General features: G+C 33.7%; 1 long non-coding RNA gene and 1 pseudogene across 1 annotated transcript; one reads left to right on the forward strand and one right to left on the reverse strand.

The window, feature by feature from the left end:
- Positions 2,981–7,197, reverse strand: LOC109357822 (annotated as a pseudogene).
- LOC109357833 lies at positions 3,272–3,622 on the forward strand. The gene is made up of 2 exons (XR_002108892.1): positions 3,272–3,378; positions 3,510–3,622. It is a non-coding gene; the product is annotated as an uncharacterized LOC109357833 (long non-coding RNA).

Genomic DNA, 8,828 nt, shown 5'->3' on the forward strand with positions numbered 1-8,828 from the left:
CTCTTGATAAGAACAAGGGGTCTTGACTCAGCCAAGAAGCTAGGAGAAAACTCACTAACAATGGTTATTAACATAAAATTCAATCTACTTTATTCCTTGTGCATATGGGTCATATATATAGGGAAAGGAATTCGGTTTACATTGCCAAAATCAAAAGGCATGAAAAGATAAACTAATCCTATCTAATCTCAATCTAATCTTCATGTGTTGGACGAATGGTGATGGTGGATTTGAATTGAGATTGCCTTGATGAGTGGTTGAAATAATATCTTCCATTATCTTCATGTTGATGATATAATTTGATCCTCCTTTTGATTTGCTTGTTTGAAAATTAGATTAGGAGATCCTTATCTTGTGGAGATTAGATCTCCCTTAATTATAGCCGTGTGGACTTGGGGAAATTAGATTAGGAGATCCTTATCTTGTGGAGATTAGATCTCCCTTGATTATAGCCGTGTGGCTTTTGGCTCTAGATTTTCCCTCCAAGCTTTTCATCCATGCTCTATCTCCTTGCTTTATCTCTTAGCTTTTGGACGTGCTCTTTTCCCTCCAAGCTTTCATCCAAATGTTCTATCTCCTTGCTTTATCTCTAAGCTTTTGGGCGTGCATCTTTTCCCTCCAAGCTTTCATCCAAATGTTCTATCTCTTTGCTTTATCTCTAAGTGTGACCGTGCCTCCTTTCCTACAAGACATGAACCTTCATAAAATTAAATGTAATAAAATGACACCTAAATTAAAGACATGATAAATAAAAGTCCTAAACTAGTGTGGGTTTTAAGACAACTCCCACTTATTTATGGTCCTAATTACTAATGTAAGAACTAAAGAGATCAAGGTGGATCCTCCCTTAGGCCGTGGCCTTCCTTAAGCTCTTCATTAAGACTTATGCAAATTAAAGCCTTCTCTTCATGCTTGGTCCCATTTGCACTTGTTTCCATGATAGAAAATATGAGTTGCCGAAGTGCTTCTTGGGCCTTTTTGGTTTTAGCTCTAGTCATAGGTCCTCCTAAGCCATGTAAAGGGTCTTCAATGATGTTATGTCCCAATGGGTTTACATCATCCCCTCCTTCTTCGAAAGAATTCGACCTCGAATAAGCATTTTCATCACCTGTATCAAAAAAAGTTAAGTCAGCCACATTGAAAGTAGCACTAATCATTCATCTTTTGAGTCGTGCTCTAAGACTATTAGTGCATTTGTACTATCATAGCCATATGCTATAGCTGTATCTCCATATTCATAAATTTTTCTCTTGCCTTTGCGTTTTGGGCAATTCTTTCTTATTTGCTCCTCCTTGTGACAGTGAAAGCATTTATACTCTAGGTTTTGCTTTAGACTTGGACCTAGATTTCCCTCTTTCACCACATTGATTTCGCCTCTCTGTTCTTCCTCTAACAAAAAGACTATCACATGAGCCTTCGGATCTCGAATCTGATACTCTTTTCTTCAGTTCTTTTGAGTGCAACGCCGCCTTTACTTCGTCCAATGTTAGATCTTCTCGACCATATATCATGGTGTCAATTTTAACATCAATATTCTTTAGATCAAGAATAATATTGTTAAATTCATCCAGATGATCTTTTATGGGCTTTCCTTCCTGCATTTGAAGATTATATATTCTTTTCTTCAAATAAAGCCTGTTGGTGAGTGACTTCGTCATGTACAGGTTTTCCAGCTTCAACCATAATGAAGGAGATGTAGTTTCATCTGACATTTCTCGTAGAACTTCATCTCCCAAGCACAACAAAATTGCACTATATGTTTTTTCCAAGTTTTCATCCTTCTCATCCTCAGTCAAACTCTGTGGTAACTTGTTTCTACCTTCCAAGGTTTTGCCCAAGCCTTAATGAACTAGTAGAGCTTTCATATCCAATTGTCATATGTTGAAATCATTTTCTCCATTAACCGTATACCGGAACAATATCATAGTCCGTGAACATACACCAGGAAAGTTCCCAGGAAAGAGAGGTGGGTCTTAACAGACATGTTTAAATATCAGGTCTTTCCTAAGACAGAACTTTCCTAGACATACACTTTCACACTATTATATTTTTCCAGTAACAAGAAAAATTCTTTTCTCGTGTGTAAGATCAGACAATGCTGCAAACATAGAGCAGACTAAGAATTTTCTTTTAGATCGTACGACTTAGCATGCAAGAGCTCTGATACCAGTTTGTTGGAGCGGAAGACCCATTGAGAAAATATAATCGAAAAAATGACACCGAGAATTTAATGTGGTTCGACAATTTGCCTACGTCCACAACTGAAGAGCAACAAGGATTATTCCACTATGATAAAAAGGAACTACAATTGTTTCACTCACTTCCCAAAATCCAAGTACTTCCAATTTCAATCTACTCAAGTATTTCTCATACAATTAGAACAAGAAGAGAGAATATGCACTAAGCTAAGTATTTGGTGTGTCTTACAATGGCATTGAACACTCCTATTTATAGCGAAAACTCTTGAAAATTATATGGCCAAAGAGAAAAAGCATTAATGTTGGTTTCAGCATACCCACTTCTTTTTACTTGGCTAAAAATTTTCTCTTTCTTTAAGATGATCTTTAGTCACTTCTTTTTTTTGTTTGGCTCAAAAAAATCTTTTCATAATCTTTTTCTTTTAGCATATATTCATGTTGTAGCTTTTTTCTTGAGTTTCTTTTTCATGATGGAATAAGAAGTCAAATCTATCCATCCATCCTATTACTCTTCACAGTTTTCATCAATCCATTAAACAAAATTGAGATTAATTATTAAGTTAATCATCAACGAATAGGATCCATTAATAGAGAGGGTTATTTTTATGGTTATCTTTCTCTTATCTTTATTGAACTAACAAGACGATTTAATCATCAAAGCTCATCATCCTAACAATTTTTATATCTTACTTTCTAAGACATCTACTTGAGCTTGAAGGTGTATTAAGATATAATTTCAGACATGCTTTGAAATTGAGGTTTAGTTTAACTTTGCTCTTATCTACAAGAAACACAATTTACTATTGCAATCTATAATACTCAGCTTACCATTTCCTCTAGTAAAGAGGAAAGGTGCAAAGCAGGTTAGCACACCATCCAAAAACATCATAATATTGTGTACAAAAAAACAGCTCTGTGAACACCATATAAAATGTCCTATACATACATTACTTTACTCATTGTAACTCAAAAGTTCTAATCTCAGGATTGTTTATCATCACTCTGATGTGTTCATCCCTCTGATGTGTTCATCCCTCTTCCTCTTTGGGAAAGACAATGAACATATGACTTTGGCTGAGGCCACTTTCTTTGCTAGCAGTTTCCACCTTGGATCATCTTTCCTTTTCTCTTGTTGCATTTTCAATTGAATTTGCCTGTAACATTACCACAAAACAACAAGGTTAATTATTGAGAATGCTGATAATTTCTCATGTACATGACAGCTAGAGCTTCAAGATAGGACAAAACAATTTTGACAACATAGAATTCATGGTGCACTAAAAGTTGGATTAGCCAACATGGAGATTGAAGATTAAATATCATGATATTTAAGCTATGCACAAGAATGAATAGTAGTATCAATATAACCTTGCTTTTTCTTTCCTAATATTAAAGAAAGACAATAGCAATTTTACTAAAAACAACAAAATTCAATTATTTTAAAGTGGGACCGATCACTGGTGCAAACATGTTTGACATGCTTCTTGGCCCATGCTCTCCAAAGTCCAATATACATGTCAAGCTTGTTATGCAAAATTGATTAAAAAAAGGAGAAAATGTTTGCATAGATAAAGATGATAAATATATGAAAGTATTTTAAATTAACTTATAGAGTATATCTGGATAATACATAGATATAAATATAACATATCATATTATTTCTTAAATTTGGTTAGAATATGTTGAAATATCTTTTAGAATTAAAAATAGTTTATTTTATCTTTTCCTCATTTATTTTATATTACTATAATTATTACTATAAATAAGAAATAATACTACATATTTTTGTATCATGATATCTTTTAAAATATTATCAACATAATTTACTATTTGGAATTCTTTCGTTCTTCATATCCAATCCTATAATTACAACTAACTAGCTAGGATAGGCCAATTATATATTGTACAAAGATGTGAGCTAGATAGCTTCAAATATCCTTGGAAAAATATCCGGGACTAACTAGAGGACGAAACAAAGAAACCGCCCATGAATATATCAATTTATTATGGGACCCAAAATCTAATAATATAATGATGTAGCCCGGCACTTGTTTTCAATGTGATGAATATCACTCAGATATTTTAATATTCCAACCCCATTAAATTAATTGAAGTGATCACACTCTCCTTGGCCAACCACCACATTATCATTTGATATATTATAAACCAAACACCTATGTGCTTTGGATGATTCCTTGTCATAAACAATTTGAACTTCAACTCTCAACCATTCTTTGGATTATCCTATTATTATTATTTTATTTCTTCTGTCTCAGATTCTAATTTATTTATTAAATATATAAAACGAATCTTATAAAAACTACTCTGTTTCAACGAAGCTCCTCTCTCCAGTTGTTTTCACGGGATTTAAAAATAAAAGTTAATATGATTATTTTGATATGATGGGTTCAAAATTAAATATGATTTTTGCAAAATTTGGACAAAATGATGTAAAAACCCAAAATCTAGTGATAAATACTATAGTTTTGTTATACATTTCAAACATTATTTTTGAGAAAATAGTGTATGTATTAGTATGTAATGATTTCGTATGTATTAACAATATAAAAATAAAACCTTTAGCATAGATATTGATTTCTTTTTGTAATATTATCTAGTAGTTTTTTGTTTCCCACAAATGTTCTCGCACTGGACAATCTTGTCTAAGCCGGGAACGTCTACATATATATGTGGCTAATTTTCTTAGGGGATATTTTTTCATCCACAAAATTTGAACCCGAGACATTACTTAAAAAGAATCAAGCATATACCACTTACATCTAATATTTGATATATAAAAGTTTTTTACAACATATCATTCATATTATAATGCATTAGTTATCATTAATTTTTGCATAAAAAAATATTGAAAAGTAATGCACTGACTTCTAAAAAAAACTAATATACCCCATGCATTGATGACTCCGGAATAAATTAAGGAATTTACCTGCAAAGAGGAACCTTGCAAGAATCGGTTTGTTGACAAACGTAGGAATGAAGTTTGAAGAGTTGCCACATTCGCTTGCACTGCAAGCACCCTCCATTCATCCTCTTCTTACACGTGGCAAAGTGTCGGATCAAGAACTGAAGGCTTTGACACGTGGAGAATTTGGTGCAAGGCATTCTCTTCTCTTTCCTAATGTCCACGTGGCAGGGTCCAACGTCAGTGCAACCCTCAGTGCATATGTGTTCCAAACACTCCATCGCCTCACCTAGCTGTGCATACAGCTCCTGCTCCTTCTTGTGCCTCCTCGACTTCTCTTTCCTCTGTCAATTCACAAATGATACAATTATCAATAGTGTTAATAATGTAATTCATATTTATTAAAAGAAATTCTTATCCATTATTGGTATGTTCTACTTTATGTCTTTTAATACACTTTCTTATACGTGAAAAAATTGAGAGATCCTATCATTGTCCATCCTATTTTTAGTGTGTATAAAAAATAATTTTGAGGACAAAACTCACTATTTGCATCCTAAACTTTTGGCATCATATTTAATATTAAAAATTGAACTTTTTCCATTAGCAAGTCATGGAATTAAAAAGAATCGGGCAAAAATAGGACACAATATTGAAAAATGAAATATTTAACTCCATTTGTAACTTAAAAGGAGCAAATCTAATTATTGTTCTTTTGTAAAATTCAAAATCAACTTAGCCTTTAAAATTTATTAATAAGTGGACAAACTAGTCTTTATATTTAAAAATATGGAACAACCCATAGATGAAAAATTGACTCCTTCTAGTCTCAATTAATTATATATTTTTATTTCAAATATAAACAAATTTAACTAGTTTATACATAAAAATAATTTCTAATATACCACATGCTTAATAATTATTATTATTTATATGTTTTTACTAAATAAAAGTAACTAATTATTTTTAACTCATATAAAATTACTTAAATTTGTTGATAAACATGTCTAACATGTCTCATGTCTACCGTTTTGAATCTCGCAAACCAATTTGTATCTATTAATCTTGGGGACAGTAGATGTGAAAATTTGGATAAACCAAGTAAGATCTATAACTAATTAGATAGATAATTACCGTTTCATGTTCATCCATGAAGCGAAGGATCTCGAGCTCAAGCCACGGATCGTTCTGGTTAAGGAACTCCCATCCCTCTGTTTTCTCCACTGCTTTGAAATGAGTGGTAAGCAGCTTCATACACTTCACGCGAAGATCCGGTGCGTCGCAGAGCCTAGCCAGTTGCAACAGGTCCACCACGTTCTCAACGGTTAACCGCTGAATCAAACCCTTGATGCAACTCTGCTTCAATTTCGGCACCTTGTACACATGCGACAGTGTCAACAGGTGTATCCCATACTTGTCCATTTCATCCTCATCGCACCTGTAAGGGTTATCTCCGTCATTTCACAATATAATTTCAAATTCTTCCAGCTATTTCATGTTATTTGTAAAAAAGGACGTTGATATAGTGATGCAAAGTTTTGTTATATATTAAAAGTCGATAGTTTAAATACTGAGAGCAAATATGTATTGGAAAAGTGTAGTCGCACTCCGCTAAATAGATTAAAATCATATACACTACAAAAGATTATGAAACTAACATGGAGGAGTAGAGGAAAGTGATGAAGGCGGCTACGGCGTTACAAGGGACGCCGTGAATTTGAATGATTCTTTCGGAACTTCGATGTTTGCATGGTCGGTCTATGATGTTCTCGAAAACCGGGGACACAGAAGCCTTTAGGACAAAGAAGAAAAAAAGAAGTAAGCAATAAGCAAAATGTAATCATAATTTTAATGTTAAAAAATATTGACTAGAATTTGAAGCCAAACCAGAACGGTTGAGTGGCCTTGAATGCGTGTTCCACCAGAAGTGTGTATGAAAACATCTGGTTCAGGTAAGACTTGGGTAGTGTAGGGTTCAATTATGGTTTTGGCACCCATTAATGAAGTTGATAGAGTGAGAGAGGGTAATTGTGAAAGAAGGTGTTTGGTTATGAGGATATGAGTATGAGAATCAAGAAGGATTGTATATATAGGAAAAGTGTAGAGTGGAAAAGTATAATAGAATGTTGATATTTTATTTGGTTGGAAATCTCAACGTGAGGGTTTGGGTTGGGGTCTGTAGCTGGCGTTTGGGTGAGTGTGCCTTTTAATATTCACACGCGCTATCATTGGTAGGCGGCTTTAGTGAACAAACATAACTTTTCTTACTGTTTCCTTTTATTTGTTTGTCTTTCTCGGTCTGTTAATTGAGATACCAGACTTTACCTCACATAAGTGGAAGATAATATTATTTTAACAATTCAATTAGGATAACAATTAAACTATTATTTTGGTTTCTAGATAAATTATTAACGAGTGGATAGTAATAAAAAATGGAAATAAGAGATATGGATAGCGTAATATGTTATATTTATAAAAAATGAATTCAATCGGATAATCATGAAAATCGAAAGAGATTAGTTCTTTATATAAAAAAGTGAAGAAATACTTTTGATAGTATTGAGAGAAAAAAATTAAACATTCTTATCCTATATTTACCTGTGGGTAGAATAAAATCGGTGTTCGAATTGTAGGGGTGATAAGATTAGCCGTTTAGGATTGTTTACTTAAAACTAGTTTACAATTTTGAGAAATAAAATGTTATAATATGGGTAAAATTAGAGACTAAAACGATTAATGCTTTCCATCAGTGTTATTAAAACCGGACTGGTCATCAAACCGGTGAGGGTACTGGTTTAGTGGTTTATATTAGAATTTTGTAATTCAATAGGCTATTTTTAGATGGTTGTTATAGTTGGTTATGGTAGTTAAGTCTATAAATAGAAACAATGCCTTGTATTCAAAGTAAGTGAATAACAAGCTCATGCATTCTTTGATTCTTTCATGCTCTTTTTCTTAACTTCTTCTCAAACAATTCTGCCATAGAGTGAAGTGTGAGGTGTGTGCAATTCATTTTCTTCCAACAAATTGGTATCAAGAGCTAGAGCAAGATCCTATCCTTTGTTCATCAAAAGCATGCGTCATCAAACCAACTCCTTTCCAGCAAACCTACCCATTCTTGACGGCAAGAATTGGAGTAGATGGAATATACAAATGAAGGCCATCATGGGATTCCAAGAACTCGAAGAAATTGTGGAAGAAGGCTACCCAGAAATTGATGAAGCTTCAACAGAACAACAAAGGATAGCATACAAGGAGAATAGGAAGAGAGATTGCAAGGCAATGTGTCTTATCCATCAATGTGTGGATGAAGCACACTTCGAAAAAATTGCAGCAGCTAGATCCTCACGTGAAGCATGGCAAATTTTGCAGAAGAGCAACAAGGGTGCAGAGCAGCTAAAGAAAGTAAGGCTGCAAACTATGAGGCGCCAATATGGATTGATGGAGATGGAGATGAGTGAAAGAATTGCACAATTCTTCAACAGAGTTATTAGCCTAACAAATCAGATGAAGGCATGTGGTGAAGTGATCAAGGATCAAATAATCATAGAGAAGGTTCTGAGAAATCTAACACCAAACTTTGACCACATAGTAGTGGCAATTGAAGAATCCAAGAACCTTGCAGAGTTGAAGATTGAAGAGTTACAAGGTTCCCTCGAGGCTCATGAGCAGAGGCTCATTGAAAGATCCACTGAGAAATCCACCAG

The sequence above is a fragment of the Lupinus angustifolius genome, chromosome LG01, assembly GCF_001865875.1.
Source record: "Lupinus angustifolius cultivar Tanjil chromosome LG01, LupAngTanjil_v1.0, whole genome shotgun sequence".
In the NCBI taxonomy this organism is placed as follows: domain Eukaryota; kingdom Viridiplantae; phylum Streptophyta; class Magnoliopsida; order Fabales; family Fabaceae; genus Lupinus; species Lupinus angustifolius.